The sequence below is a fragment of the Rhodnius prolixus genome, unplaced genomic scaffold (assembly GCF_049639745.1).
Source record: "Rhodnius prolixus isolate KJV_2025 unplaced genomic scaffold, Rpr scaffold_3, whole genome shotgun sequence".
In the NCBI taxonomy this organism is placed as follows: domain Eukaryota; kingdom Metazoa; phylum Arthropoda; class Insecta; order Hemiptera; family Reduviidae; genus Rhodnius; species Rhodnius prolixus.
In genome coordinates, this window is record NW_027411603.1 from 44,644,585 (window position 1) to 44,657,745 (window position 13,161).

The window sequence follows — 13,161 nt, forward strand, 5'->3', positions numbered from 1 at the left end:
ACTAGTTTGGCTTCAATTAATTTAGATTGCCTTAGAACTTCAAGTACACATTACCGAGCTTAATGTCTAAATCATCTTGAGTTGAACAATCCATTACTGGATGCTGGGGGGCCTCACTCATCCTGAGGTTCCATAATCTGGTTGGTTAAGGTGAGTAAGTAGTGATTGGCCCTATGAAGTATAAAAATAACTTTTTCAATTACATTAAAGGTAATAATTAATTCAATGTGTTGATTTCCACTAAATGATGGAAAAATAAAACACGTGACCAGTTAATAGAATTGAGCTTTTCTTCAAAAAGTATTTTCAGAAAATACTACATTACCATCAAGTGAAAATTTACGATGTAATATATCTCATTAACACTACTTTGTAGACAAGACATCTTTTACTTGGGCAAAACAGATCTCACAATTACATTTCCAGTTACTACAGAGTGTAGTTATACAAAAATTATTGACACCGTAAGAAACAGTAAAAAATGTAGATAGATAATTTCAAAAAATTTCCAAACCATTAACAACCCATTTTTCATCAACCTCAAGACAAACTACGACGGTTGCTTGTTACGTGATGTTGTGGTCAACGGCGGCAAGGCCTTCATCACTAAGAAGTGATGCAAAATTATCTGTTCACTATGTTCACTACAGAGGAAGATCTAACGAAATTTATTCACAGTAATTTTGTTTTTGTTTTTTCTGGTATCCTGATACAGCTAACTGCTGTTCGTACAGCCAAACTTGATATTCATTGCAATTTTTATGTATAAAGGTTTTATATGTAGATAATCAACTACAGATTGAATTACAATCAATTACAGCATCAATAACATCACAGTTAAATAAGTAGAAGTTGGTCTTATTTAGTGCAACAACCTTATATTAGGATAACATGATTGTAGAAAGCTTCCGTTTCGCTCAATTTTACGGGTTTATGACCGTCTTCAAAATTTTGCGCTTTCTGTGACTTTTATGGGTAATAAATATATATTTTTTAAAAGAAAGACTCACTGACTTCATACGCTATTTATTTCGAAATTTATGGGCGCACCAAACATAAGAAAAAGGATATGACGGAAGGATGTAAAATAAAAAAAAATGAGAGAACCAACAAGAAAGTAAGTGATCCTCTGAATTGAGGGCAGCACCTACAGTGCACCGGACTCTCTTTCTGGGTGGCCCACGCTGAACTGTGAACCTTAGAGGACTGTTATAAAGTTGCCCACACGTAGTAGTACCTTCCACTATTAATGTTACCAATAAATTTTGATAATAAGTAAAAACACTTTTTTTTTTGCTTGCAAAAAAGTGTTTCTAATAAGAGAACAAATTAAAAAGGAGAAAGTAAAATACAGTATACTTGCACTTCCTACCGCTCTTTCAGGATCATTATTCTGGCAGTTTTCGAGCGTATTAATAAAAATAATGAACTTTTCAGCTCATAAGAATTGTGCAGTAAAAACGCTACGTTTACAATCTATTAGCGTATTATCTATTCCAAAGACTGTGCGCGTTATTAAATTCTAAATTGATGCACTAATAATTATTAAACGCTAATTGAGTCTAGACAATATATTTAATTATGGTAATGTTTAGAATATGAGCAGAAGCGTAAACACAAATTTTGAAGCCTAATTAAGGGTGTAACGCGAGTGAATCGCTCTCACAGTAATATTTGTAAAGAAAACTTTTTTTAAAATCTATTTTTAAACCCCGAAAAAATATGTACAAACTGAAAGAAATCGATTCAGTTGATCGACTCGTACTTCCTAGATAGCTGTACATGTCCAATATCTAGTCCGATTGGACTAGACTTTAAAACATTTTTTGGCGTTTTTAAATTAAATGTTGTCCCTACAAACTACAGACCAAATTTGTAGAAACCATTATTTTTGGGCTTTGGAACGATCAAAATTTCACGGAATCAACTCACGAAAGAATGTCTGGTCTGTACGACAATATTACTTCCTTTTAGAAGAGGTTAAATAAAGGTAAAAACATTTAGTTAGCGAGTGAAATGCTGATTGAATAATATCATCTAAATGTTGGTACAAAAATAGTAAGTTCGAAAATGAATTTAATGAATGATAATTTAATGTAATAATAAAGTAAAAGTAAAGTCACGCCTATTTTGCAGGCGAGCTTTACGTCCAACTGCCAAATCAAAATAAAATCCAAGGCCTAGCCAGGGAATCGAACCAACTAAACCAACAATACATCTTAGCTTTGCGGGTCTAGCCTATAACCGCCTAACTTACTTTATTATAAATTTCTCATATTAACCATTATAAGATCCAAGGCCTAGACCGGGGGATCGAATCTACTAAACCAACAATACATCTTAGCTTTGCGGGTATAGCCTATAACCGCCTAACATACTTTACTGTAAATTTCTCATATTAAACATTAAATAAAATCCAAGACCTAGACCAGGGGAATCGAATCCACTAAACCAACAATATATCTTAGTTTTGCGGGTATAGCCTATAACCGCCTAACATATTTTACTGTAAATTTCTCATATTAAACATTAAATAAAATCCAAGACCTAGACCAGGAGAATCGAATCCACTAAACCAACAATATATCTTAGTTTTGCGGGTCTAGCCTATAACTTCTCAGCTATCCTAGCACCATAATGTACTATTAAAAAGAAAAATAATCCAGTCCTTAAACTTTCCTTAAAAGCAATAAATGTGTGGGTGTTACTGATCCTTAAATGTATGGTGGATGAAGGAGTGTAAAGAAACATTGGATGAATTAGCAAAACGTGATCATCACCATATTTGTGGAGAAATCTAGAAATAGAATCGTGAAACTCATCAAATATTAAAATAACCTCTCTAATCATAAGTTTACTGAACTACTAAAGGAAGTGACGTTTTCAGAGAAATATACACACGCACGACTTTCTTTCACCAACAATTTACTGCATGTTCAAATTTGTAAATTAATGTGACCGTTATTGATCGGGATTCTATGATAAAAGAAGGTTGCCTCTACTCATTGTTTTGCTTAATGGGTACACCGCCATTTTCAGCGAGCGATTTCAATTTTCCAATTTTCTTTTAACTTTTAAAACAAGTTTTACTATATTTTAGAAGGCTTGTGTGTGATAATTTTAGTTCGTATACGGCAAAAACCTAGCAAAAAGCAAACCATATGTTACGTTTGGGTACCCTCACGTGATCTAGCAGAAAATAACCATCACAAGCGTAAGTAAAACTTCAAACCATGGATAACACTCATTTATTTTTACAACTTTTGTTACAAGCGTTTTTTTGATTAAGAAGGCTTCCAGAAGAGGGGTTGATAACTTAAAGCTTCACCGCATTCCAAGTTAGGAGCGAGGACAGCTCAAGAAAGGAGACAGAACCAAAATGAAGACACTAATATTTATAAGAAATTAAAGAAATACGTACAATAACTAACTGTTCCCAAACCAAGTACGAGTAGTTAGCAATGAGATTCAGGAATGCACTTATATTTACAAGTATTCCCTTGTAATTTTCAACAAAATTAAAGTAGAGTTAATGGGTTACATTTTCAAGGTGGCTTTAAGTACAAATCCCAAATTTTGAGTCGTAGACAGAGGCTACTTAAAAATCTGTATGAGAATGGGAATAAAAATCTAAAAAAGAAATCTCTCCTAACAACTCAATTAATATTTATCAGGAGAACAGACATTCTTGGCAAGCGTTAGATTATTAGTGGTTGCCAATAGAAACTGCATTATTTGTTTGTTTACTGTTACTTGCATTTTAAAGTAATGGAATGTTTTGCTCACATTCTGCAGCAATAATTAAAAAACAGAAAGTTTTATTTAAATTTCAAACTATTTGCATTTTTGAAATTGTGACAGTTATTGCAATGAAAGGAAAAAAACAGAATCAGGCTTTAAGTTTTACTTAATATATTGCAACAATTTGTTGATACCAAAGATATATTATAAATGTTCACTAAAGTAAAGTAAGTAAAGTAATTGCCTATTTATTCAGGCAGGGGGCCTTAACGTCCAACTACCAATCCGTCTGGGGCGGAAACTCTTACTTTACTATAAACAATTTTTTTTGTAACAAATAAAAATTAGACGTACGCTGGATTCGATCTGGCGATCTCCCACATACGAAGCCACTCTCTTGACCACTAGACCAACACCCACCCCGATAAAACCGTCTTAAATGCAAATAAATTTGATAAATAAAACCACTACTTCAATTACAATATTTCTATAATATAAATGATCTCTATTGAAGAATAAATCAATATTCTCAGAGTAAAAATGTTCAATCCAAAGAGTGATTAATATACTGTAAATATAATTATTTTGAATAATTATAATTAAAGGCTTTTCAAAATGTTAGTCCAAATTTAATATAATTGAGGAAGTATAATTGTGGAATTCATATCAATGAATTTCTTGAGCATACTTTGTTGCGTGCAGGAAAAAATGGAAATTATATTTATTGCATTTTGTTATATGTGTGCAAAGTGTGACCATTGCGCATTGATTTGTAATGCAATGAGATTAAATGTATACATATTATAAGAAATTATAAATGTGTATGCAAATAGCGTTATTGTTATATATATTTTTTTTTTTGCTTGAATGCTGATCACTTAGTAATTTTTAATTTTCATATTATGATCAAGTTATGCTTGGGAGCAGCATCTGATTGTTCTGAGCCTATCCTGCCTCTGGGCTTTAACCTTTTTTTTTAAAGCTTTCACAGCAAATTTTTGAATTTCCTAAAATTCTGTAGTATACTACAAAGAGGAAAATAGTAATTTCAATAAGAGATTGCTTAGGGAGAAAATAGAAGCTCTGCGTCTTAAATTTTCTTTGAGAAAATTTTCAGGGAAAAACGTTTTAGAAGCAATTTTCAAAAGCCTTTCAGAAAAACGGAATTTCCGGTTAGGTTTAAGTTATGATCGGGTTATTTAACGGCATTCAAAGCTAATATCAAGTCAGCATTCGTTTTTGAAGTGAAAAAAAAAAAAACCAACTTATTCAGTCACTGAGGAAATCAAAACTTTGATTTTCGAGTAGAAAAATTTTCTAGCAGATTTTCTTTTATCGTATAATAAACTGACAGGGAATTTTGGAAAAATAAAAACATATTCTAGTAAATAAAAGAGGAAAATGCTTGCCAAAGGTGTACGATGCTGTGTTTTACTGAAGGTATTGTTTCCATAGAACAGGTTTTCTTCTTGATAATGATCTACACAAAGTTTTTGATGCAACAAGAAGTGGAAGAATTCACTCACCGTGTCTAGTATTGTTGCAGCTTAAGTATTTTTTTGCTTGTTTTTTTCATTCAGCTAGACTAGTTTTCATGAGTATAGAAGTATAACAGTTAGATCACCACTTAATTAAGTTTGTTTTAAATTGAGTTCAAAATCTAACGCTTTACTCTTTCTTAACTAAACTTAGAGCCTTTTTCAACAAACTGGAGACAATAATATAATGGATTCCGAGCTCTAACCAAGCCAAGTAATTCAGCATTACTTTATGATAACAAAGCCTTCTTTATATACTTTGAAAGGGACAAAGGGAAACTCCGACTACTTTCCCATTTATTCTCATGAGATTCGAAGACTTCGGTACATTACAAACACTTTTTTTTTCTTTTTTTTGGCATTGGCTTCCGCCATACAGCCAGCATCGTCTAGGTGCTTATCTCTAGAATATCACTTACTCTCTATTCTTACCTACAAATACATTCGCTTCACACATTCATCCCTCTACTGTATCCAACTATTTACATATACTACAACTAATGGATGGATCAGTACTCTATATTCCTGCCATCCTTATAGCTTAACCGAAATTAAGATCACGTAATCCTTCTCTAATTATTTTCTTCCATTCATTCTAATCGGCTATAACATTTAAATACACTCATATTTCTTAGCTAGTTCTGCTACAGATTTAAGCACATAGATGTTGGTGGAGAATATTATGTCTTCGTAGCGAAATGGTGCATCTAAATACCTGTATATGTCGTCAAACATTCGTTTCCTTTCTACCACATAACGTGGACATATCATTATTACATGTTTAAAATCCTCCTCCTCATTGCAATCTACGCAAAGAGGAGAGGGCCTTTTGTTGATCCTGTGTAGATACGATCCGCACACCGCGTGGTTCGCTCTCAGCCTGCTTATTGTCGTAACAATCCATTTATTATAATATGAGTAAAAACTTCTTCTACAAAGAGGTTATCAGGTCGATGTTACTTTTTGCATACCTCGCGCCAGAGCTTGGTCCTGAACATCAAGAAACTCCAGGACAATGTCAGAATAAACTTAAAATGCAAATAGATTTGTACTTCAGTTTTTATAATCTAATTTTACATAATAATGTTTACCCTATAAGTGTATCTGTCTGAAATTATTTATTCTGTATACACATGTAACTTAAATAAATTTACAATATCGTTCTGATTGCACCGTCTTTGAACGATTAAAAAATTGCAACCTACTGCTGCCAGTCATCTAACATTGCAGGAAGTTAAAAAAACAACAACCTGTTAACTAAAATCTCGACTAAACAGTTGCAAGTCATTTTTTGTCTTCAGTTTCTAATCCCAACAAAGCAAAAAAAAAAAACTTACAATCAACCTCATCTCTTATAATCATGAGAGATTTCTGCAATCTAATATCCGCCAACCATTTTTATACGAAATGATATAGTCAAGCCTAATAATCACAATGTAATGATTTTACTTAAAACAATAAGGTAGTTTCATGAATTAAATGATTCAGCAAAACTACTTGGTTATTAGTTTGAAGGAGGTAATTGAGGAATCTAGAAGCTGCTAATTTAGGCCATTACTATAGCAAAAACTGCCGATGAAAAAAGAGTCACAGAAGGGAGGTAAACCCGATTCAAGTAAAATAAACCCATCGTTTGATGGTTGGAAACTGAGAAGTAAATTCGAACAGTTTATTTTGATACCAATAAACTTCATGATCTTTGATATATATATATATTGTATCTTACAAATATATGATGTAAGTAGCATGAATAAAACCTTAATAATATCTGTACCTCGGAGGGAAAAGGCACCATGTCCATTTTTTTCGATTTTCAGATTTTGGCATCATTTTACAAATTTTTTGTTGCTCTTTCTACAGGTGTAAAGCACTATGCCCTATGTTTACTATTAAGCGATTTATGTGTTTTTAAAAAGCACTATGATACTTCATTGCTTAAGGGTAAAAGGCACTACATGGGCATAAATTTTTTTCACAATGGAGATCAAAGTAAAATATTTTAAAATATGGGAGGTTAAGTGGCCATACCAAATGTAATAATTATGGTGAGAAGTACAGGAAAGAGTACAACCGGAAAAGTGGAACAAAAAATGAGTTTGGAAAAATATCTTCATTTGGCTCCCCTGTAAAATTTACTTTTTGTGACATGGTGCCTTTTCCCTCCGAGGTACAGATATATTTTAATGGTAACATTTCATTTTTGTAGTCTTTTAAATAAGGTACCGAAGAAAATGGACTAATTTGCACAAATCACCTTGTCCAGTTAATGCTAAAATAAATATTTCATTGGACTCCATTGTTTTTCTAAATTTACTTTTTGATGTAAAACACAAAAATGCTATTTCAATTTTGTATCGAACACACACAGAGTTAGTCATCAAATTTTAATTAATTACTTTTAATTGTAGTTAAAAATATTGAGAATGGGTGCTGGCCATTTTGAAAGGATTTTGCTAGCGGTAGTCCTGACATAATTTCCTTTACTAAATTTAGTTGTTCTCGTTTGTAAGTAAGGAAAACTACAAGAAAACTGCCACATTCACTTGCTTCTATCCTTAATCATTAACATCATTTAGAGAGACGCTTGATTTAATAAAGTACATCATTACAATCGATCAGTAATCTAAAAGGAGATACAATTTTATTGGATTTCTACTTCTAAATGAAATGAATAATACTTAATTGAATCGATCTAAATCAGGAGGGTCCCCAAACTTTTTACACAGGGGGCCAGTTCACTGCCCCTCAGACCGTTGGAGGGCCGGACTATAAAACAAACTATGAACTAATCTCTATGCACACTGCACATATCTCATCTTAAAGTAAAATAACAAAACGGGAACAAATACAATATTTAAAATGAAGTACAAGTAAATTTGAATCAACAAACTGTCCAGTAACTCAATTGGAACTATGGGCCTGCTTTTGGCTAATGAGATTGTCTATGTCCGGTTTAGTTATAGAGCTTTGCCTTTCTTCCTACTTCTGGCTGTTATTTCACACTGCTTCCGGAGCCGTGACGCGTGCGTACCGTGTCACCGGAAGTAGTACTGTACATGAGCGACGCCGCCACATACCACCAATGAAAGAGGTACCCTTCTAAGTGTAGCGGGGGAAGGATAAATGGCCTCAAGGGGCCGCATGTGGCCCGCAGGCCGTAGTTTAGGGACCCCCCTGATCTAAATTATTTACTTTTAGAGGCAATTATTATCGTTGACGCAAGGTAATTTCAGTTGGGCTTTATTTTATTACTTCCATTGTCTTTACCGTCCCCAATTAGAATCTAAAATTATTCAATCTTATTTTTTACTTTGTTATCGATAAAATTTACTGTAATTTATAGCTCAGACTGATCATCAAGAATTTTTTGCCTTAGTAAAGATCATTTTCAAGACATTTCTACCGTGCTAATATGCACTATCCTTGGGAATAACCCTTGGACTTCCTTTTTTTCCGAACAATTACAGCAGCAATCAGTAGAATACTAGTAAAATGTTCGGACGTCAATGATCTTTACCTGAATAGAAGGACCTGGGATCAAATCCAGGCGTGCTATTCTTAGATATTCTTAACCTAGAAGCTTCTACAGCTCATTGTTCGGTGATGTCTAGCTGGAAACACAGTTTGGATGCCATCGGCGCACTGGATAAAGTTCCCGGCTGCTGATGGTCTTAGATGTCGACGCAAGGTAATTTAAATAATAAAATGATAACAATAAAAGTAATAAATGAATAAAATGAGTATGAGAGTCATTCAGCTGAACTCTTTTCCTTCCTGCAGCGAAGAAAACTGTTTTAGATTTTCTTTAAACTACGTCATCATAATAGTGTTCGTTTTGGCGACAAAAAGAAAGAAAAGGAAATGCCCCTTTCTAAAAGCAATTTTCCCGTAAAGGAAAAAAAAACTACACCAGAATAAGGCGGGAAGGAGATTCTTCAAGCGCGGCAAATTGATTATTATCTTCTTTTTTTTAAAGGCTGAAATTAGGGCATACTCCTTTTGTCGCGAACTGATAACTGAACACAGACAAAGAAGGTGATAAATTTCTTCTCTCAAATGCACACCATTAAAATTTGTTCGTACTCTTTATTTTCTTCAACTTTTTGCTACAGTAAAAAAAAGACAGTTGTCAACTTCTTCCTCAATTCATAATGAGTTGAAAGTTTTCACTGCCATGGCTGTTACCTGGCAGGTCATGCGGAATAGACTAACCAATATCACTTTTTTTTTGTCTTTCTCTTCAATTCCAAGTGGAACACGCCCAAATTAATGTACCTAGCCCACATCTAGGATCAAAAGTAACATTGGTCCTACCCAGTATAAAGAAGACGAAGACGTTTAAAAAAGTCATTAAGGCGATAATGGCTAGAATAATTCTTATTAATAGCCTGAACTAAATTTAGGTTCTTTGGACTTTCAACTAATTGGCGGTAATGATGTTCCAAATTAATCTCGTATTCAATGAGATGATGCGATTCATCAAAATTGACTCATAAAGTGATTCAATGATTCTTTAAGAAGATAATACCTGAGATAAATCATATAAACGTATCTTTAGTAAACATACGTTCAAAAATTACGCGAACTATATACAGTTACGCTAACTAAAGTTAAGTTCGTACAAAACTGTCCATTTAACGAAAGTGTCGAAACTAAATACTGTGTCTGGTAAGAATTATTAAATATGTTCTTGAAACTTGCATATTGTATTAAGTGTATAAATTTATGTCTTAAAAATTATAGTGAGGAGGGAAAGAAATTGTCTTGAGTGGTAACAACACTGTTTTTTTAATATATTTTTACCAAAAAATAAGTATGTCCTAAGTGAATATTGGCTGTAATTGGCAACAATAGAAGGTTCTGCAAAATTACTATGTCGATTTTCAGCATAGTAGAGTACGTCATCAGAAGATATACAGCTTTATTAAGAACTTTTCTCCAAAGAAGAATACCAAGAGCTAATTGCAGCAAACAATAATCTCTTATCGGAAAATATTTCTCAAATATTAATCCTGCACGTCATCAAATGCTAAGTAACTAGATTCTACAGTTTCAAAAAATATTTAATTTTTTCTCAAAAGGCTGTAAAAGGAGCTCTACTTTCTTACAACCATAATCAGGTTATTTATTAATAAAAATTATTAAATATTAGTGAGGAAGAAACAATATGCTGATTAATTAAAATAAATACACATAAAATAAATTAAAATTATTTATTGCATACAATTTTCATTGTTTAACCCAGATATGCAATCATCCTAACAATATAAAAAGTTCAGATAACATTCAAGATCTAACAATAACCTTCCTTAATGGAAGAAGAATCAGGTTAATTGCATAATTTTCTTTAGTTAAGGGAGGGAGGGGATAAAGTATCCCATTTGTGGATTAAATGGTGTGTGAAATTTAAGGAATACTATTGGTTAAGGTTAAATAAAATGTTTTCCTTAAAAAAGGATGATCTACCTACAACTGGGCGATTTAGGCAATAATCAATAAGAAAATGAAGTTTTTTTTTTTTAAAAAAAAACCACAATCAATTCTCCTATTTCTTGATGATATTTCAATCACTGCGTTTACAATTCCGTACTGTAGAAATAGAGATATTAAGACTTAAAGTTTAGGCAAAACGAAAACCAACTAAACTTTAACTTCCTATATTTCCCATACTATTGTATCTAGAATCATCACATCACACTCAATTGTGCAGTTAGTTATAGTCTATAATTGTATCAAAATACATGGAATTCCGTACAGTAGAAATAGAGATATTACGACTTAAAGTTTAGGCTAAACGAAAACCCACTAAACTTGAACTTCCTATATTTCCTATACTATTGTATCTAGAATCATCAGATAACACTCAATTGTGTAGCTAGTTAGAGTCTATAATTGTACCAAAATACATGGAATTCTGTACAGTAGAAATAAAGATATTACGACTTAAAGTTTAGGCTAAACGAAAACCCACTAAACTTGAACTTCCTATATTTCCCATACTAATGTATCTAGAATCATCACATCACACTCAATTGTGCAGTTAGTTATAGTCTATAATTGTATCAAAATACATGGAATTCCGTACAGTAGAAATAGAGATATTACGACTTAAAGTTTAGGCTAAACGAAAACCCACTAAACTTTAACTTCCTATATTTCCCATACTATTGTATCTAGAATCATCAGATTACACTCAATTGTGCAGTTAGTTATAGTCTATAATTGTATCAAAATACATGGAATTCCGTACAGTAGAAATAGAGATATTACGACTTAAAGTTTAGGCTAAACGAAAACTCACTAAACTTGAACTTCCTATATTTCCCATACTATTGTATCTAGAATCATAAGATTACACTCAATTGTGCAGTTAGTTATAGTCTATAATTGTACCAAAATACATGGAATTCTGTACAGTAGAAATTGAGATATTACGACTTAAAGTTTAGGCTTAACGAAAACCCCCTAAACTTTAACTTCCTATATTTCCCATACTATTGTATCTAGAATCATCAGATTACACTCAATTGTGCAGTTAGTTATAGTCTATAATTGTACTAAAATACATGGAATCCTGTACAGTAGAAATCGAGATATTATGACTAAAAGTTTAGGCTAAACGAAAACCCACTAAATTTGAACTTCCTATATTTCCTATACTATTGTATCTAGAATCATCAGATTACACTCAATTGTGCAGTTAGTTATAGTCTATAATTGTACTAAAATACATGGAATTCTGTACAGTAGAAATCGAGATATTACGACTAAAAGTTTAGGCTAAACGAAAACCCACTAAACTTGAACTTCCTATATTTCCCATACTATTGTATCTAGAATCATCAAATTACACTCAATTGTGCAGTTAGGTATAGTCTATAATTGTACTAAAATACATGGAATTCCGTACAGTAGAAATCGAGATATTACGACTAAAAGTTTAGGCTAAACGAAAACTCACTAAACTTGAACTTCCTATATTTCCCATACTATTGTATCTAGAATCACTAGATTACACTCAATTGTGCAGTTAGTTAGAGTCTATAATTGTACTAAAATACATGGAATTCCGTACAGTAGAAATAGAGATATTACGACTTAAAGTTTAGGCTAAACGAGAACCCACTAAATTTTAACTTCCTATATTTCCCATACTATTGTATCTAGAATCATCAGATAACACTCAATTGTGTAGCTAGTTAGAGTCTATAATTGTACCAAAATACATGGAATTCTGTACAGTAGAAATAAAGATATTACGACTTAATGTTTAGGCTAAACGAAAACTCACAAAACTTGAACTTCCTATATTTCCCATACTATTGTATCTAGAATCATCAGATTACACTCAATTGTGCAGTTAGTTATAGTCTATAATTGTACTAAAATACATGGAATCCTGTACAGTAGAAATCGAGATATTATGACTAAAAGTTTACGCTAAACGAAAACCCACTAAATTTGAACTTCTTATATTTCCTATACTATTGTATCTAGAATCATCAGATTACACTCAATTGTGCAGTTAGTTATAGTCTATAATTGTACTAAAATACATGGAATTCTGTACAGTAGAAATCGAGATATTACGACTAAAAGTTTAGGCTAAACGAAAACTCACTAAACTTGAACTTCCTATATTTCCCATACTATTGTATCTAGAATCATAAGATTACACTCAATTGTGCAGTTAGTTATAGTCTATAATTGTACCAAAATACATGGAATTCTGTACAGTAGAAATTGAGATATTACGACTTAAAGTTTAGGCTTAACGAAAACCCCCTAAACTTGAACTTCCTATATTTCCCATACTATTGTATCTAGAATCATCAGATTACACTCAATTGTGCAGTTAGTTATAGTCTATAATTGTACTAAA

At 32.4% G+C, this 13,161-nt stretch overlaps 1 protein-coding gene and 1 long non-coding RNA gene across 2 annotated transcripts in view; both read right to left on the bottom strand.

Moving 5' to 3' along the window:
- The window catches only part of LOC141453090 (uncharacterized oxidoreductase YbbO), a 134,885-nt gene that overhangs the window by 30,594 nt on the left and 91,130 nt on the right, over positions 1–13,161 (bottom strand). The gene's annotated exons all lie outside the window — the stretch shown is intronic.
- LOC141453093 (uncharacterized) overlaps positions 1–13,161 on the bottom strand; it is a 28,221-nt gene that overhangs the window by 5,064 nt on the left and 9,996 nt on the right. The window contains exon 2 of the long non-coding RNA XR_012457781.1: positions 55–171. This is a non-coding gene — a long non-coding RNA (uncharacterized lncRNA). The remainder of the gene's footprint in view (positions 1–54; positions 172–13,161) is intronic.